The sequence below is a fragment of the Macrotis lagotis genome, chromosome 6 (genome assembly GCF_037893015.1).
Source record: "Macrotis lagotis isolate mMagLag1 chromosome 6, bilby.v1.9.chrom.fasta, whole genome shotgun sequence".
In the NCBI taxonomy this organism is placed as follows: Eukaryota; Metazoa; Chordata; class Mammalia; order Peramelemorphia; family Peramelidae; genus Macrotis; species Macrotis lagotis.
The window spans coordinates 32,152,929-32,173,465 of record NC_133663.1 but is presented as its reverse complement, the minus strand read 5'-3'; the positions used below and the strand labels follow the sequence as shown (position 1 = coordinate 32,173,465).

The 20,537-nt window shown below is 40.8% G+C and overlaps 1 protein-coding gene across 1 annotated transcript in view; it reads left to right on the top strand.

Annotated features, from left to right (window-relative positions):
• The first annotated feature begins 246 nt into the window (after positions 1–246).
• PLD1 (phospholipase D1) overlaps positions 247–20,537 on the top strand; it is a 257,572-nt gene continuing 237,281 nt past the window's right edge. The window contains exon 1 of the mRNA XM_074190925.1: positions 247–273. The gene's annotated coding sequence lies outside the window, so the exon portion shown is untranslated. The remainder of the gene's footprint in view (positions 274–20,537) is intronic.

Genomic DNA, 20,537 nt, shown 5'->3' with positions numbered 1-20,537 from the left:
CCCCCGGGCTGGCCGCACTGGCAGAGCCGGGGCTCCTTCGGGTGCCTCGGAGGGGCGTCCGTCGCCCTCGGGTGGGCGCGGTCCGCAGGCCCCTTCCCTGGCCCAGGCCCCGCGGCTGCCCTGCGCCCCCCCCCCCACACCGCGTGTGCCCGGGCCGGGCCGTGTGGCAGCGCGGGGCGGGGCACAGGGCGGCCGCGGGGCCCGGCCCCGCCCGGCCGCCAGTTCCGGCCCGCCCGGCTCCTCGGCGCCCCGGGCCCCCCGCGGCCCCGCCAGGTAAGGGCTGCGCCCCCCGCGGAGTCCCGGGGGCCCCTGCCCTGCGCCCCGCTCCGGCCCGGGGGGCCCCTGCCCTGCGCCCCGCTCCGGCCCGGGGGCCCCGCCGCCCTGGAGCCCGGGCCGCGCGGCGGCCTCAGCTTTTGCCTCCGTCAAATGGGCGCGAGGAGGCCGCGGCCCGGGCCGAGCCGGCGTGGGGGGCAGACAGGGCGCCCCGGGGTGCCCCGCCGCGGGCGGGCAGGTGCCCGGAGCTCCCCGCGCCCCGAGGCGGCGGCGGCCAGGCGGGCAGCGCGGGCCGGGGGCGGCCGGGGAGGGCAGGGGGGCGCCGGCCGAGCTTCGGGGCCGGCGTGGGGAGCGGAGCCTGGGGCTGCGGGTGCTGAGCCCGGCCGGGCCCGGGGGGGGGGGGCCGTCTCATTTTAGGGTTTTCTTCGCAAGGCAGTGGGGTCGGGTGACTCTCCCAAGGCCACGCGGCTAGACGAAGTGCCCGCGGCCGCACCTGACCTCGGCCCTGCAGAGCCGGCCCGGGCCCTCCCCGCGGCGCCGCCCGGCCGCCCCATCGCCCCAGCGACGGACTGGGTGGGCACCGAGCCGGGAGCCTCGTAGCCCCGCTTTGGGGCCGCCGGGGCCAGACCCGCAGGCCCACGGAGCTGGGGGCCGCCGGGGCCGGACCCGCAGGCCCACGGAGCTGGGGGCCGCCGGGGCCAGTCTATCTCCCGTTCCAGCACTCTCTCTCTCTCTCTCTCTCTCTCTCTCTCTCTCTCTCTCTCTCTCGATTCATCTGTCCTTATCTGTCTATCTGCTTCTCTTTCTGTCTCTGTCTCTCCGTGTCTCTCATACTCAAATCTCTCTCTCTGCCCATAGACACCCAAATCTCTCTCGCATGTTGCAGTCTAAAATCGGCATCTTTCCCGGGGAACTTTTTTATCTCTGGTCTCTCCTGTAGCCACACTCACTCAGTAATTCAATGGAGGACTTTGTTATCTTAGAGAAACACATTTCTTTTTAAAACAAATGATGAAACACAAAACAAAACTAACTCTTCAGAAGTAGGAGTTGCAGATACGATTCAGCACTCTCCTGGAACAGCTCCAGTGGGAGCCTGAAGAAAGAGACCACAGAGTAAGGTGTCCTGGGCTCTGTTCTTAGCAGCATCCACGGCCCAGCCACTGGGTGTCTGCCCCGTAGGGTGAGGCTCTTGGCCTTCTCTCCCTGCCAGGTCACCCAAAGTCGCTTTGGCATCGGTGACCCAGTCTCTGCTTCCTTGTGACCCATCTTCTATTCTTTCTCTCACCATTACCTTTCTTGGAGCTTTTCCCATTTCTCCCTTCCCTCTTTTTTGGAATGGAGTGGTTGGTTCCACAGACCCTCCTCAAGTGGGTAGATATTGGGGGTTTCAGCCTAAAGCAGACAATATCATTTTCATGTTTTTTTTGTTTTTGCTTTTTAGATTTTTGCAAGGCAAATGGGGTTAAGTGACTTGCCCAAGGCCACACAGCTAGGTCATTATTAAGTGTCTGAGACCAGATTTGAACCCAGGTACTCCTGACTCCAAGGCCAGTGCTTTATCCACTACGCCACCTATCCGCCCCTAGACAATATCATTTTCTACCAAAACTGTGGTGAGTAATTATATCTTATAAGAAAATACTCTTCTTGCCTCGGTGATCATTTGGAAAAACACTTCACAAGCCTTAAAGCTCTAAAATCAATGCTAGCTCTAATCGCCAACATCATCTGTATCCTCCCTAGATGAGCTTCTCTTAGGATTTTACTTCTAAGTAGCTTTGGGAAGTTAGGATTTCCATGAGGATAGGAAGCAAAAAGACTTTGGAACTTGGGTAACAATTCTGCTATATATTAATAATTAAGTTCAATTCTGTATTACTTCAAAGGATTGTTGGCTTATCTGAACTTTATAAGTCACTTAATACAATGCTCCTCTCCATTTTACAGATGAGGAGATAGAAGCCTATAGAAATCAAGTGTTTCTATTCTAGGTAGTAACTATCAGAGACAAGCTTTGAACCCAGGGATTTAAGACACTAGGGACAGATGTGAAAAAAAATGAAAATTGTCCCTGTCTTCAAGAAAACTCACAATATATTGAGGTAGGGATGCTGACAACATTTAAATGCATAAATAAGTATAACCTAATTTGAAGAGGAAGAGAGCCCTAAAGGACCAGGGAGAAGAGGTAAGACATCTCCTAGGAGATGCTACCCTGGATTGAGTCTTGAGGGAAGACATCTTCTAGGAGGTATCATCTGGTTTGAATCTTGAGGGAAGCGTGCGCATTCCTGGAATGGGGGCCAACCTATGCAAAGACATGGCAGAAGGAGATAGAATCCCAAGGCTGGGAAAGCAGCTAGGGCAGTTTGGTCACAAGGTGGAGTGGTTGAAGGACAATTATTTGACCATTCTGGAAATTGAATGAAACCAGATTTTGGAGGGTTTTACACGCCAAATCCTAGAGTCAAAAACACTGGACCACTCTTGATCAAGTAATTGCATAATCTGTCCTGTGCTTTAGGAAGATATTTTGATAACTGGAAAGTGAAGGCATCGGAAGTAGGGAGTTCAGTTAGGACACCTGGAATGAGGAGGATCTGAGGTAGTGTGGCAGCTATAAGAATGGAAAGAAGCACCCTTGGAGAAGTAAAATATCATCTTAAAAGAGAAAAAGATACCTTAGAAAAAGAGCTAATTTTTTTTAATGAATTTTCATCTTTGTCAGAAAGGTCCTCTAAATCCTGCAAGCTCGGGGCAGCTAGGTGGCGCAGTGGGGTGCCTAGGTGGTGCAGTGGATAAAGCACCTGCCCTGGAGTCAGGAGTACCTGGGTTCAAATCTAGTCTCAGACATTTAATAATGACCTCGCTGTGTGGCCTTGGGCAAGCCACTTAACCCCACTTGCCTTGCAAAAAAAAAATCCTGCAAGCTCTAATTATACCCATTTTATAGATGAGAAAGCTGAGGATGAGAGAAGTTAGTGACTTGCTCAGGGACTCACAGCTTGCAAGTGCTTGAAGAACATGTTGAATTCTGGTCTTCCCCACTTAAAGTGTAATGCCTTATTTAGTCTGACTTGTTGCCTCTCTCATCTTGACAGAGAATATAGAAAGGCTGCCTGAAAAATGGCTAGGAGAGCCTGTGTCAAAATTAGTTAATTTACAGTTATTTAGTATTTTGGCTGTGACTTCTGTCTTCTTCCTCTGAAACTAAATAGTTATGTGAACCTGGGCAAATTCACTTAACTACTTTCTGCCTCAGTTTCCTCATCTGTTAAATGAAGTGTGTATGTATACTTGGGCATATACATATATATACATATATATATATGTATATGTTCATATATGTGGGTCTGAGAGGTAGCTATATGGCTCAGTGGTTAGAACACTGAACCTGGAGTCCAGAAAACCTGAGTTCAAATGTGACCCCAGATACTTCCTAGTTGTGTGACATTAGGCAAGTCATTTAACCTCTATTTTGTCTTGATCCACTGGAAAAGGAAATGGTAAATCACTCCAGTATCTTTGCCAGGAAAACTCTATATGGTGTCCTGAAGAATTAGACACAATTAAACAACAAATGTAGACTTGGGTATTTTAGATACCCAAAGGAAGGGACAGAGTTATTTTATGTTCAGTTAAGAGTTGGGAAAGGATTAGATAAAATAAAAAGAAAGGAAATAAGTGAAGAGAGACACAAAAAAGATCGCCCTTCCCCTGGGCTGTCCAATAGAATGGCAGGTTTCCTTGCTTGCAAAAGCTTGAAACAAAAGACTTCTCTTTGATTTTTTTTCTTCTTTCCTGAAGCTGATATTGTCTCATTTAAGTCTTTGTATCATAAAAGCAAATTTTGCCCCACCTGTTTTATCAGCTTTTCTAAAAAGCTATCCAATCATTGTTTTGATGACTTTTCTGTGTTTGTTGGCTGAGTCTCCACCCCTCTGGTCCTATTTGCTAAGATGGTTCCAGACAGATGTGAAGCTGGAAATTAAGTTAACTGTAATTAATGTGTTTTTGTGATAGTATTTTCTTTGTGGCAGCAGAAGGCTAGCTGGTCCATGAATGTAGTTCTTTGTCTTTCAGCTTTCCTGAAATGTTTTATTAGAAGTCACATTGAACATCAATACAGGCAGTTTAGTAGCTATATACAAGCTGATTCAATAATTTCAAAGTACAAGTCATGTCAGCAAGCTTTTATTTATTCCTCATTGGTGTATTTAGGGAGATAAATGGCAGCAAAAGTAGATGTATCTTTTTTTTTGTTCATTTTGCAAGGCAATGGGGTTTAGGTAAGTATTAAGTGTCTGAAGCTGGATTTGAATTCAGGTCCTCCTGACTCCAGGGCCGGTGCTCTCTATCCACCATACCACCTAGCTACCTCATGGAAGCAAAAATAGATCATAAAACTTGAAGTCAGGAAGACATGAATTCAGATTTAGCCTGGGGTACTAAATAATTACTTTCACAGACACTGTATTGTGTCTGTGTCTCTGGGAAAGAATCTTAACTTTTGGGGGCCTTGTTTCCCTCATCTGTAAAATGAGGATGATAATAATATCTAATTTAAAGGGTGGTGGGGAGCATCAAATGAGATAGTCTTTACAAAACTCTTTTCATACTTTAAAACCCTATATAAATAATCACTGTCAGATAATTCTTCTTGTCCATTCATTCTCTTTTTCTCTTATATGGTCATAATTAATGTGAATTTTGCTTTTTCTTTTGGTTTTTGCTTTGGGTTTTGGGGGGAATTTTACATGATTTCATAAAAAAAATTTTAGGGGGCATCTAGGTAGTGCAGTGGATAGAGCACCAGCCCTGGAGTCAGGAGTACCTGAGTTCAAATCCAGCCTCAGACACTTAATAATTACCTAGCTGTGTGGCCTTGGGCAAGTCACTCTTTACCCCACTGCTTTAAATAAATAAAATTTTAAAGCAAATTTTTTTTCAGATCTCTCTGATTCTCATACTTCTATGAATAGGACACAATTTATTTAACTATGTCCCCATTGTTGAATGTCTTGGTCACTGACTTTTATTTTCAATTACCTGTAATGTGACTATGAAACTATTTGTGGGGAGCAGTTAGGTGGCACAGCCCTGGTGTCAGGAGGACCTGAGTTCATTAAATAATTACCTAGACCTCAGACACTTAATAATTACCTAGCTATGTGACCCTAGGCAAGTCACTTAACCCCATTGTCTTGCAAAAAACAAAGCAAAACAAAAAAAAAAGAAGCTTTGCATGGATAACTTTTTTTTTATTTTGGCCAAGAAAACCCTATATGGGGTCCTGAAGAATCAGACACAATTAAACAACAACAAATGTAGACTTGGGCATTTTAGATACCCAAAGGAAGGGACAGAGTCATTTTATGTTCAGTTAAGAGTTGGGAAAGGATTAGATAAAATAAAAAGAAAGGAAATAAGTGAAGAGAGACACAAAAAAGATCGCCCTTCCCCTGGGCTGTTCAGTAGAATGGCAGGTTTGGCATATTTAGAATATATGCACACTGATGGGTTTTTAAACCTTGCAATATCTTGCAGAATTGTTAGACAGATCTGTAGGCAGATCAAAGGAATCCCTGATCATAACCTCAAAGATAGGCTGTATCTTCAAACATGGTGTATCTGGGTTGGATTTGCTCCCATAGGGTCACAGGTAGAATGGTAAATTTACAGGTGAAATTCCCTGCAAGCTTGTGAAAAGAACCTCTTTCTTAGGAATTCCTCATTGCCAGTGAGACCACAAACCACAAATCTTCCTCTTGAATGGCATTTGAAGTAGGGTATTTGGGGTTGGGAAGAGCTCATAATACCTCTTTCCTCTTTGGCCATGGCAAAATTATCTAACCTCTCTGGACCTCAGTATACTTATGCATTCATTAATAATGTCCATGGAGATCTTCTCCCAGGGTTTCTTCAAGCCTTGAAGTAGATGAAACTCTTTAATCTAGGAACACTTCAGGTAATGTTGCCTTGCAGAAGCTCTTGCCCAAGCCTGGATTGCAATCCTCATCTTCACCTCCATCAATGATCAGCTCATATTCTACCTCCTACCCCCCACTTTTCTTAACCCCCAATTAATCTCTCCCCCCCACTCTATTTTGCATTTATTTTCTATATGCTTATTTGTATACCTTATATCTCCCCCATTATATCACCCTCTGAGGGCTGGGTCAGTTTTTGTATCTCCATCTCCCATATAAAATGAATATTATGTGTATTAACTTCCTCAAAGATATTGGCAAGCCTCTCTTTGCAGTGTTGTTGCTGTTCGATTATGTCCAACTCTTTCCCATTGGGGGTTTTCTTTCCTAAAATACTGGTGATCAGTTCTTTTTACAGTTGAGGAAACTGAGGCAAAGAACTTCAATGACTCATCCAGAGTCACATAGTTATTAAGTATCGGAGGCCAAATTTGAACTCAGGAGCATGAGTCTTCTTGACTCAAGGTCTAGTTCTCTATCCACTGCACCACCTAACTGCCCTGATGTTATCACCTGATTATTACCACCTTTAAGAGTTTCACAGAGCGGGCAGCTAGGTGGCACAGCAGACAGAGCACCAGCCTTGGAGTCAGGAGGACCTGAGTTCGGATCCAACCTTAGATACTTAGTAATTACCTAGCTGTGTGGCCTTGGGCAAGTCACTTAACCCCATTGCCTTGCAAAAACTTAAAAAAAATAGTTTCACAGAATTGTACAATATTACGACTAAGAAGACATCTTCTTAGAAAGAAAACATCCACCCCATCCTTTCCATTTTTTTCTCAGAGTCCAAACTGATCCCCAGAGAAATGACTTGTCACACAGGGAGCTCATGACAAAGCCCAGACAAGAGGTTGGGTCTCCTGACTCCCAAGTCACTTCTCTTTCCAATGCTGTTTATAGCCCCCATGTTCACCCACTTCCTTTTGGATAGCAAGAATGTGGCATTTATCACCCTATAACTGCTGAGCAGTTTAAAGCAGGGATGGCTCATGGGGAAAAAAAGCAATCAAAATCCAGACAGAAGTAAAAAGTAAACTAATTTAAACTGATTTGATTTGATTTGATTGTGGAGGGTTTATAATAGAAAAGGACTTCTGAGAGAGACAGCTATCTAACAGGTTCATCTGACCAGATCTTAGTTATTAACAGAGTGTACAGTTTATTTAATTAAAAATTATTGACATATTTTGTTTATTGCCTTCATTTTCCAACATTTCCCTGCTGCCATTCCTTCTAACAAAGAATAATATAGAGGAAAATGGTAGGTCAGTGAACCTAAAAAACATATCAATTAATCAAGTCTAACAGTGTATACTGTGTTCTGCCTCCATAGTTGGAGAAATGGCCAACCACTCCAGTATCTCTGCCAAGAAAACCCCCTAATGGGATCATGAAGAGTCATACGTGACTGAACAATAATAACCTCCTTCTCCCCAGCCTCCAGAGTTCCCCCAAAAGGAAGTTCATCGTTATTTAGTATAATTATACAGCACTTGGTTTTCATTCTGAAAATGAAATTTTAACATGTAACAGCAAACAATTTAATTGCACTTTACTTTGACCTTGTCACCAAATAAATGATGGAGAGGAAGGGATAAAAAAGAAGAGACAAAAGAAGGACAAGGAGGGAAAGAAAGACAGGGAGACAGGGGGAGCGGCAGATGAAGGTTCAATGATTGAGAAAGATGGACACACTAGAGAGAGGAACTGGGCAAGCTGGGTAACTTATTCTTATTATATCTGTCTTTTTAGGCTATAAGTTTCAATGTTCATTCATCATTGCCAGCTGAAACATGAATTAGCTGATAAGCCATTATTCACAGCACTTATGGTGGTTACTTATCTATATACCTTAAGAGATTTCTCTCTGAAAAAAAGAGATTACTCCAAATCAACTTTAATGGCTCATTGCCCCACCCTCAAACCTTTAACCATGTGGTTTGACAAGTTAATGACTGATTCTGGCTCCCTATTATAATAAATAATATTATATGATACATTATCATTTATTTTTTATTTAGTGTTTTGTAAACCACGTTCCTCACAACAGCCTTGGTGGATGTCTTAGAATAACCATAACCCAAGGATATAAACTTCTTGGGAAGGACTTCCTACAGTAAAGGTGCTTGGAAATTTGGGAAGCAATATACCCCAAACCCAGTTAGTAAAAGCCAAATGTGTCAATGAGACATTGAAAATGTAAACACAATGCACTAGAGGGAAGAGAATCAGATGGAGTAGTGGGAATGCCATTATATTAAACCTAAGATAGACTTTTTTAAAGGTTTTTGCAAGGCAAATGGAGTTAAGTGCCTTGCCCAAGGCCACACAGCTAAGTAATTATTGTCTGAGGCTGGATTTGAACTCAAGTACTCCTGACTCCAGGGCTAGTGTTCTATCCACTGTGCCACCTAGCTACCCCATAGGATAGACTTTTAAAAGGTGATCTGCATATAAGAGAGATCTATATTTTCATTTACAGTCTTTTTCTGTTATTTGGATCTAGACAAGTTTATGATTGTTGATGTTTATCAGGTTGAGAGAGACAGAGAGGGAGAGAGAGAGAGAGAGAGAGAGAGAGAGAGAGAGAGAGAGAGAGAGGGAGAGGGAGAGAGAGAGTGAAACAGACAGAAAGGGAGGGAGAGACTGAGAGAAAAGTATAGGAGAGGGGGAGAGAGGGGGAGAGACAGACACAGAGAGAGAGAGAGAGAGAGAGAGAGAGAGAAGAGGAGAAATTCTTATAAAGAAGGGCTTTGATAGGTTGACTTGGCCATGATCATGCCCTGAGTGGCAGAAATAGGTTTTGAACTGGATCTCCAGACTGCAAGTTGGTTGCCTTTCCAAGATTCCTTACTTCAGTACTGAGAAGTAGAATATATAGTGAGGGGTGGCTAGATGGCGCAGTGGATAGAGCACTGGCCCTGGAGTCAGGAGGACCTGAGTTCAAATCTGACCTCAGACATTTCATAATTACCTAGCTGTGTGGCCTTGGGCAAGCCGGTTAACCCCACTCCCTTGCAAAAACCTAAAAAAAAAAAAAAGGAATACATAGTGAAATGAATTCTGAATTTGGATTCAGGAGTTTCTGAGTTCTGATCTTGGCTTTGTGTGAGCCTCCTCTCTAAGATTTCGCTCAGGGAATTACTGTTCCAGTGAAATGACTGTTCCTAAAATCTATGTATGTCACAGGCAAAGTGCTTTCTTGATATAACCTGTAAATTAGGTCCTGTGGGTAATATTACTCCAAAATTTTACAGATGTAAAAAAGTGAGTTAAGTCATGTGGCTTACTCAAGATTGTAGAGCTAGTTGAGGGTGGAATTTTAATCCAAGCTTTCAAGACTTCAAATATGTTCTATGCCACACTACCTCTGTCCATCAATGAACAACATGAGACAAAAAAAATGGTAGCAGGGATTTGAGTGATTCTGTTGAAAGCAGAGATTTTACCTGGATTTCATTTTTTTGAGACTTGTATAATTTCTCCATCTCCTATTGGCCTAGCATGCAAAGGTCTTCCTTGAGCATGTGTGTGAAAAATTCTGGTTATGGGTGTGTCAAGGGACAGATATGCAAAGCAACAAATTGTTTCTGCCCAGTAGCTGAAGGAAAGAGATAAATTACTAGTCAGAGTATTCCTCCTTGCACACAGATGGTTGGGATTTTTGTGAGCAATAGGTGATGAAGGAGAACTGGGTGAGGAACCTGTTGGGAAGCTGAGACTTTTATGTTTCAGAACCTTATGTTCCCCAATTACACAATGGCCAGAGGGTTATTCAGCTAAAGAGACTCTCATTTGGCTGTTCATTTCAGAACCTCATTTGGGGTTTTCTTTGCAAAGATACTGGAGAAGTTTGTCATTTCCTCCTCTAGTGCCTTTCATAGGAAACCGAGGCAAACAGGGTAAGGTGACTTTCCCAGGGTCACACACCTAAGTAAGTATCTGGGACCAGATCTGAACTCATGAAGATGAGCCTAGCTCTCTATCTACTATGCCACTTAGCAATTCTTCAATAGTATTCATAGTTTCATTGATTTAGAGCTGAAAGAGACTCCAGAGATTATTTAATCCATTCCTCTCTTTTTTGCAGATCGGAAAACTGAGGTCACTGAGGTTAAGTGACTTGTCACACCAAAGCAGTGATTTTAATCTAGACCTTTGATAATTTAAGGAGCCATGATTTTGTTGATATGGGTACTTTGTTCTCCAATGCAGATCAGCATCTTATCAGAACTCAGATAATTTTTGCTAGATAGACAGAAAATAAAAATAATAATGATATTTAGTAACTGGCATTAGTATCATGCTTTGGAGTTATCTCATTTGAGCTTCACAATAATCTCATGAAGTTATTTCTATAGATAAATTCTCTCCATTTAGCAAATAAGGAAAGTGATTCTTAGAAATGAAATGATTTGTTCAGGAATGAAGGTATCAAAGGCAGGATTTGACCATGGGTCTTGCTGACTTTTCCTATTGTACCATGGTCATCCTATAACCAACCCTTTGATGAACATCTTCTATATTGGCTAGGATGGTCTTTTGGCAAGATGTTCAGTCCTTTATAAATCTGTCTGCCCATCAGAGAGAAGTCTGACTAACCTTTGAGAACCAAAAATTTTCTCCATCACAGTGATGCATCAGAATGTAACTTTAAAGGAGACTTGGAGCTTATTGTTTGTTTTATTTCATAATTATTCATTAAAACTTTGCAATGTTTTAGATGCTCTTCATAATAACCATACAACACTTTATGTATGGGCTTACACTTGAAGTCATTATTCAACTCAATGCAATCTGTTAAAGATTGTTAAGGTGTCTTCTGAACTTGGATTGTAAATTCTCTAGGTTCCACATACCTATTCATTTCTCTTGTAATAAGCCCAATTTTCATTTAAGCTTCGTGAAATTATGATTCCCTGTTGACCCATCCTACAAACACTGATTCAACATATACAAGATATGGATTGTTTTATTTTTGTCTTTGAATTCTTGCTATCTAATGTATACCTAACATTTAATTAAATTAAATTAACCATGTCATTCTCTGTCTCACTCAAGAATCTACTACAGTATATGGTTCAAGGGTTAGATAGGTCATCCAGCTCATTTCCCAATATCTAGTAGCAAATGCTCTCTAAATGAATTGTTTTATGATATACAATACCTCAGTGCCAACAAAAAGTGAAAAATCAATGTATAACTCATGTTTATTCCAGTTGGGTTTATCGAAGGATATGAATTACTTCAAGAAATGAATCATAGTTGGCAGGATCTCAGAATCTTCTTGAGTGTAGGGAGTGTTAAAACTGCCAAGACTTCTTGAGGATGTTTCCAGATTGAAGGACATGGCCTCAGGCTTGTTGAGTTTCTGTTCCTTTGCTAGCTGATAGTAGTAACTTTAGCCACATAAAAGCTGAAAGATGAATCTTTGTCAACCATGAAATTTGAATCTGGATGGCTCTGGCCTGTATGTTCTGACATCAGTCATTATCAGTTAAACCCCTTCTCTCTAAATGTTCTTGAAGAGTTATAAGCACTAGCTGGTCAGGGCCACACTCCTGGTTTTGTCAGAGGACATGGCCAGTTTCTGAGGCAATTTGACCATGCTATATACTCAAGACCTTCAGCATCCTCATATCTGACAGATCTGTGATGGGTTTGTTCCTATAGCTAACCTAAAGATGGTAGGCAGTTGGTGACATTGGAAGACGGCAGTTTTCCTAGGATGAACAGTATGCTCACCTTAGACTCTAACATCTATTCTGAGATTGACCTTGACAGATGCTCCTGTTTTCTTACAATGTTAGGGCAGGGGAATAGAGAAAGAAGGGAGGGAAGCCTTTTACTAAAGTTAAAGAAAAGAATTCTGACAAACAAATTTATGAGTATGCTTCAAATAAAGCTATTAACCCAAGCAAAAAAAAGTCTTACATAAAAACTTTAAATATTCAAATGTAACCTCTTCTTTAAAAAGAAGAGTCTCCTAAATTGGGGATCACATTTGTGATATTCAAAAATAATAAGTATTCTCATTAATGGGGCAGGTGGGTGGTATGATGGATAGTGCTGGGCCTGGAGTCAGGAAGACTCATCTTCAAATCTGTCCTCAGACAGTTCTAGTAGCTTTGTGTGTGTATGACCTTGGACAAGTCGTTTAACCCACTTTGCCTCAATTTAATGTGAAGTAAGCCTAAAAATGTAGGCTGTAAGCAGATTGTGAAAAACTTTAAATAATAAAGTGAGAATGAATTTTATCCTAGAGGTAAGAGGGCATTCCTTCAAGACTTTTTTCTGCCTGGTCCTTTTTCTTTAACCAATCTCTTATTTTGATAGCTGTGAGCCATCTCACAGTTTCAGACACTACTATTGTATGGTTTCTGTCTGTAGAAATGAAACCAAGAATTGTTACAGCCAATAGTTTTTTTTTTTGTGGTTATTCTTGGTAGATTATTGTTCAGTCATATCAATCATGTCTGACTCTTCAGAAAACCTTTTGGGGTTTTCCTGGCAAAGATACTGGAGTGGTTTGCCATTTCATTCTCCATTCATTTTACAGAAGAGGAAACTGAGGCAAACAAGGTTAAATGACTTGTTCAGGGTCACATACATCTAGTAAGTGTCTGCAACATTTACCACTTCAAAACTGGCAAAGACTAAAAATTGGGGATTAATTTATTCTTTTGTTGGTTTCTAGCTTAAGGCAGATTAAATTTAAAGATGTATCATGCAAAGATTCCCCCTCCAGAGAGCAAATTGTTAAATATGAACCAGAGAACTCACTGTTACTTGTTAAATGACATAAGTCCCAGTAGAAGGTGATCTCCTGAAGGCTTAAGGGTATTGTCAGAGACTGTTTTTGTTTGTTTTGATGTTATGTCACTAGTATCTACAATAGAATGCAAATGGTAGACACAGTAATAAATGCATGTATTGTATCAGAATATTTAAATACTTTTTTTAGGGTTTTTTTTCCTAAGACAAATGGGGTTAAGTGGCTTGCCCAAGGACACACAGCTAGGTAATTATTAAGTGTCTGAGACCGGATTTGAACCCAGGTACTCCTGACTCCAGGGCAGGTGCTTTATCCACTATGCCACCTAGCTGCCCTAAATACTTTTTAAAATAAAAAAATGTACAAAATTAATTTGGCTTCTATTTCTGTTTTTCTTTCCTCTTTAAAACTCTACCCACAAAACTCTAAACTTGGTGGTACCTCTTGGGCTAAGTGTTGGGTAAGCTTCAACTCTTATTTCATTTATTGGGTTTAAGAGCTGCTTCTGCACAAGATGCCTTTGATTTAGGGAGACCCTTAAAAGGAGGGAGGGAAATTGTGTCATAATTTGATGCTGGAAGGCAGCTCCTAATGTGAGGACCTTAAATTGGGTGAACCTAGATGAAAAGGGATGATGAGAACAGTGGAAAAAAGGGTCTGAGGATGATTTATGGAAGAACTCTTGATTATTTGGGCAACTGCAGCCCAGTGTGGTCTATCTAATTCTGCCAAATCTTGATTTTAGATGTATTTGTAATAGAATGGAAGGAGTCTTTGAATTAAAAGAACAGCCAGTCCAACACCATTAAGTCCTGGCTTTGACACTTTCCAAGGGTGAGATTTGATTTTTAGATTCATTGCTGTGAAATTACACTAATTGGGACAGCTTGTACTCATTGTTGAAACTCTTGTCATAGTTTCCATTTAGTCTCTCCCAAGGAAAAGAACATCTATTCACTAATTATTATGGAAAAATGTAGGACACAGACATGACATAAGAAAAGAGTATCTACTTCATAGATGATTATGAAAAAATAAGATGCAGATAAAGGCATAAGAAAAAAACATCGACTTCACGGATTATTATGAAAAAAAATAGGATAAAGACAGAAGGCAACATAGGAATCATAAGATTAGTTAGTCGGTTAACAAACATTTATTAATTGCTTACTATTTGCCAGACTGTGCCAGTGCTGAGGATACACAAAAGACCTTCCTGCCTTCAAGGAGCTATGAGGCTAATGGAGAAAAAGGGACAACATGCCTAAATCACTATGTACATGCAGGATCTATGCAGAGCAGATGGGAGGCAAGGATTATAGCTTCAGCACTGAAAGGGAACTAGGAAAGTCTATTATTTAGTTCTTGGCTCTGCTCATTTTGCTCTTCATTATTTTGTTTAAGTCTTCCCATGTTTTTCTAAGATCATTGAGCTCATCCCTTCTTATAGCTCAGTAATGTTCCATCACAATCATGTACCTCAGCTTGTTCAGTCATTCCCCAATTAATAGGCATCCCTCTTCCAACTACCTCATTTTACAAATGAGAACAGACCCAGAAAAGTAAAGTGAATTGTTTTGATCACACAGATAGTAAATGGCAGAGCTGCGATTGGAACCCCAGGATGCTTCCTCCTCCAGTGCCTTTTTCCACTGTACCACCTTCCCTCGATCCTGTTGGTCATTTCCCCCACTTTAGTCCAGGACAGTGGTTTCATTAGTGTACAGACTTTACATTTATAGAACTTTTCTTCACCAAGGCAGGTCTCTGATTCATTTGTAATTTAAGAGTTTTAGAGAGGTGACTCCCGGGAAACTCTGAACAATAAGGGACTTGTTTGGGTGTCACTTTGCCAGTGTGTCAGAAGCCAGACTTGATCCTAGGTCCTCTTGATGTTGAGGTTGCACTATTCCAAGCTTTCTCTTTATGCTAGAGATATAAGAGAAAGGAAGAAGCCAGAACCATGTCTCTTTTATTGAAACAAAAAAGGTTTGGATTTTATTTAGTATATAATAGGGAAGGAACCATGGAAGGTTTTTGAGTGAAATAGTGGGTGGTGGTGGTAGTATGTATATGTGTGTGTATGTGCATGTGACATATTGATAACGATAACTGATATTATAGTGATTTAAAGCTTTAAAATACTTTGAATACATCATTTGAGCCTTCCAACAAACCTATAAGGCAAGGAATACAGATATCGTTCCCATTTCTGGAGGAAGAAATGGAGGTTGAGAAGTGAAATGACTTGTCCAGGGTCACACACCAAAAGTTTCAGACTCTCCCTGCTCCCAAGTTCAGCTCTCTGCCTCCATATTTCCCTCTCACAGATTGATGAGAGCAGGCATTATTAATGTCATACTGGTCCTGGTAAGTATGATGGATTATTCATGTCTTATTCTGAGAGTACACAAATGAATGAGGGTCATGCCTTTAACTTGAGTTGCACTCAGTTTGGGTTGGGGCAGAGCAGTTCATTGATGTTATTGTAGTTAATGTGTATATTGTTCTCCTGCTTTGTCTTCATTGACCTTGCTTCAGTTAAGTCTTCTTCTTTCTCTGAATCCATCAATCTCCAACATTTGTCAATTGGTTCAGAAATTCCCAAAAGGTTGGGGGGGGGACGACAAAATGAAGCTTATTCTATGCCTAACTGGCATTGACACATGGGAACTGAGACTTGTCTTCTTGTCCACATTTGCAGAGATTTTTCTGGGAGCAATTTCAGGTAGGGGCAATGAGCCAAAAAAAAAAAAAGATCCTCTTGGTGTCATCCTCCAGGATGGAAACCCATCCATGTCAATCAGTCAAGTAACAAGCAATACCAATTATGAGGCCTCTGTCAAAGGTTGTTTTTTTGGGGGGGCAAAGCAGTGGGGCTAAGCAACTTGCTAAAGATCACACAGCTAAGTAATTAATAAATGACTGAGGTTGGATTTGAACTCAGGTCCTCCTGACTACAAGGTCAGTGCTCTGGCCTCTGTACCATTAACTGCCCCCATCACAAGGTTTTTGAGAAAAATATTGTAAATCTGAAACCTCCTTATAAATATCAATTATTGCTTCAGTGTGTTTAGTCTATTTCTAATAGGAAATAACAAGAACTATGCCATTTTACAAGACTTTTTCTTTTATTCAGTCTTTTCCATTGTGTTCAAATCATCGTGCCCCCTTTGTGGGTTTCTTGGTAAAGATACTGGAGTGGCAGACTATTTTCTCCTCTAGTTCATTTTACAGGTGAGCAACTGAGGAAAACAGGGTTAAATGCCCTTCCCAGACTCACCCAGTTGACTAGTTAAATAACTGAGATTTGAATTCAGGAAGATGAGTCTTCTTGACTCCAGGCCTTGTGCTCTATCAACTACTATGTCCTGAGTTAATTAATGCTTGGTGAGTTGGATTTTTAGCATTTTGGCATTTTTTTTAACTGAATAAAAGGCATATAGCTATCACTGTTCTTGGATAAATATTGCAGTCATGTTTTTGTTAGGTTAGAATTCTCCTATGGTGATAGACATTGGCAGCAGTCAAGGTTCCTCCACCCCATACTTCCCTGCTGAGCCCCACCTGTGTGTACAGGCCCTCCCATGTCTTGGGCAGGGAGCCTCAGAATTATTAGTCTTGTTGTAAGTATTCCCTCTAACTTCTGTTCCCTTCTCTCAAGTAAGACAACCCCCAAGACAGATGACCCCCATGTCAGACAGCCCCCCAAATAGTCCTCAGGTCAAATATCACCCTACCTTAGATGACTGCCAAGTCAAATATCCCCACTCTACCTTCAAGTCAGATGGTCAAGTCAAGCAGCCCCCAGATCAGACAGCACCACCTCCCCCAGATGGCTCCCACCTCTTTCAAACTCTTGGACTTTGAATATTTGGGGCCCTTTGCCTTTCATAATTTTTCACCCTAATATAGAGCTTGAATGAACTCTGTTTACTTATAACCAGAAACCTAGTATACCCTTTTGGCCTGACCACTGCTTCCATGCCCTCCCTGTAGCATAAATCCTTTTCTGACTTTTCCTCTCTGACCATCTTGAACCCTGAGCACCACGGTCCCGTCTTCCTGTAAGACTCGACATCACAATATGTCTCTAGATTATATATATATATATATATATATATATATATATATATATATATATATACATATATCAACAAACAAACTTGTATTAAGTGCTCTAGGGCATTCCTGACTAAAGAATAACACCTGCCCCCTTCTACCTCTCCTCCCCTCATACCCCCCATGCAACTCTTCATTTCCTACCAGGACTTTCCTATCAACCCTCTTGTTGAACCCTCCTGTCTTCCCCCAATTTCAGCTTCTTTTGGTGCTTTGTCCTTTCTTAATAGATTTTAAGCAACTTGAGGTCAAGGACTATATTTATTATATTTGTTTTCTCATTGCTAAGCACTTTGCTCATAGTGGATAATTAATAAATAATTGTTGACTGACTGCCTAGGAACTGTACTATTCTATGGTGATACAAAGACAAAAATGAAACAGTCTCTATACTCTCAGGGGGTTACATTCTATTATGATAGACCTTTTGAAGACATTTAAGTGCCTACAAACATATAATAAGTAAAGCAAGGAATTTGTTAGTCTCACCATAAGCCTGTGAGGTAGGTACAATTGTTATTCATATTGGATTACTCATGATAATTTCCAGGATCAATAAGCTAGTAAATATCTAAGCTGGGATTTGAATCTCAGTCTTTCGGTGGTACAGTGGTTAGAGCTGGTCCTGCTGAATTTGAATGCTGAAATCTGGCCTCAGACCCTTACTAGCTATGAAATAGGAAATAATGAATCTGAATAATACAGAGAAGCTTGGGAAGAATGAGTGCAGAATGAAATAAGAACTAGTTGTATGACCCTGGGAAAGTCACTTCACCCCATTTGCCTCAGTTTCCTCATCTGTAAAATGATCTGCAGAAGAAAATGGCAAACCACTTCAGTATCTCTGCCAAGAAAACCCCAAATGAGGTCACAGAGTCAGATACAACTGAAAAATGACTGAATAATAATAGACAAAGAGAGAACATTCTTGCATCTAAGGAGTATAGATTCTCAAACCTCAAAGGTATTTTGGTTTTCATTGTTCTGATTAGAAAGCAAAATGATCCCTTCCCCCAAATATTCACTTATAATCTGCACTTCCTTTGCTGAATTTTCTGCCCATTTCCTTTGATCATTTATCTAGTGATTATTGTACGTTACTCATCAATTCTAATTCTGGGAATTAGAATTTTTCTTATTAGATTAATCTTGCCAATTAGTTACTTTAGAAAATTCAATATTTATTCATATTAGTTTTGAGTATTCACTATTGTTTACATATCCTTCCTCTTTCCCCAGGCTGCTATAGCTTAGAGCATAGGGCACAACCTTTTTGTTAATAGGTGGGTGTTAAAGACATTTGGTTCCCCCCCCTCATAGTAAATAAACGTCCAAATAGAACAAATATCACCCCACTAAAAATTCACAGGGGGGCAATGGATAAAGAGGTAGGGAGAAATATCACTCAATTTGGAGCCAGAGAGTCTTGATTCAAGATACCTTGTCTCTCAAATCTGAGATATGGGCTATATCTTTTCTTCCCTTCCCTAGAAAATAGTTTGAAAAAGCTTTCCTCATTACACAGTTTCTCTTTGGCCCTTTGCAATCTTATTTCAGTACCTACCAATACTGAATCCAGTCCCTCAAAACTCATCACCATTCATCTAGTCATCAAACCAAATGTCCTTTTTTTTTCAATTCTCATTTCTTTTTGCTTTTCTGGGAGAGGCAGTGAAGGCAGTTAGATGATCCAGTGGATAGAGCGTTGTACTTGAAGTCAAGAAATCTTTGAGTTTGAATCTGGATTCAGCCATTTACTAGCTATATGATCATGGTCATGTCATGACTTCTCTGTATATCAGTTTCCTATCTATAAAAGGTGTGTTATAATAATCACACCTTTACTGCTTTTCTGGGAGAGGTAGCAAAGGCAGTTAGATGATCCAGTGGTTAGAACGTTGTATTTGAAGTCAAGAAATCTTGAGTTCAGATATGGATTCGGACATTTACTAGCTATAAGACTGTGGTCATGTCACAGTCTCTCTGTATATCAGTTTCCTCATCTATAAAATGCGTATAATAATAACAATAATAATAATAATACCTCTCTCCCAGGATTGTTGTAAGAATCAAATGTAATAATAGAAGCAGAGTGATTTGCAAACTTAAAAGCGCAATATAAATGCTAGTGATTACTAGCTTTTGAAACTATCATTTCTCACCTTGTGCTAGAAACACTTCCTTGGTGTCAGAGTCCCCAAACTTTTTCATTGTCCTTCTACCTTTAATTACTACCTCTTTTCCTTAGTGGCTCCACATCCTCTTCCCGATTCCTTAATATTGGTGTTCTGCAGAGGCCTTTCCTTAGCCTCCTCTGTCAGCACTTCCTCTCATTGTATCTTCTCTTTCTATTTGATTGAAAGGCACATGAAAACAAGGATTATAAATTATCATCTAAATTTAGCACCATTTTCTGTATACTATAGGCGCTTAATAGATATTTCTTGCTGTTCCAGTTCTAGTTTTATACAGCATGTCCCAAAAGTCTTAGCACAGTTTAAAGTTTTAGGAGCTCAAAACAGCTTTAAAGACTTTTGAGATTGGCTGCATATTATTCCATGGCTTTAGTCAGACTGAATTATTTTCTTCTCTAACATACAACCTACCTTATAGGGCTTCCCTTGCATTATTTTCCATGCCCCAACTGTCTCGCTTTCTTGTTTTACCTCTTATTTGAGCCCTGATGCAGGTGCTCCTTCCCCTATCCAGAACACTCCCAATCAATAGCAATCCTCTTTTTTTGTAGTGTGGAGAGAAGCACCTCTCTATGTATTTACTATTTAATATCAGGTATTACAGTTGTTTCATTCTTGATCATTCTTACAATATAAGTCTTACCAGGTTTTTCTGAAATTATCTTGCTCACCACTTCTAAAAGTCCAATAGTATCCCATCACAGTCATACACCATAACTTGCTCAACAATTCTCCAAATGATGGCCATCTCCTCAGTTTCCAACTCTTTGCCATCACAAAAAAAAGAACTGCTATAAATTATTTTCTACAAATGGCTCCTTTTCTTTGATCCCTTTGTGATATTTGTTATTGTTTAGTTGATTAATCATATTGAACTTTTAAGGATTTTCTTGGTTAAAATACTGCAGTGATTTGGCATTTGCTTTTCCAGCTCATTTTACAGATGAAGAAACTGAGGCAAACAGGGTTAAGTGACTCATCCAAGATCATATAGTTAGTACAAATCTGAGGCTGTATTTGAATTTAAGACCAGACACTATCCAGTATGCTACCTAGCTGGCGCTTAAGACAATGCATATACATACATACATATGTATTTGTGTATGTGTCTATATGATCGTTAATAATCCACCAATAGTGCATCAGTATTCCTGTTTTCCTAGAACCCCACAAACA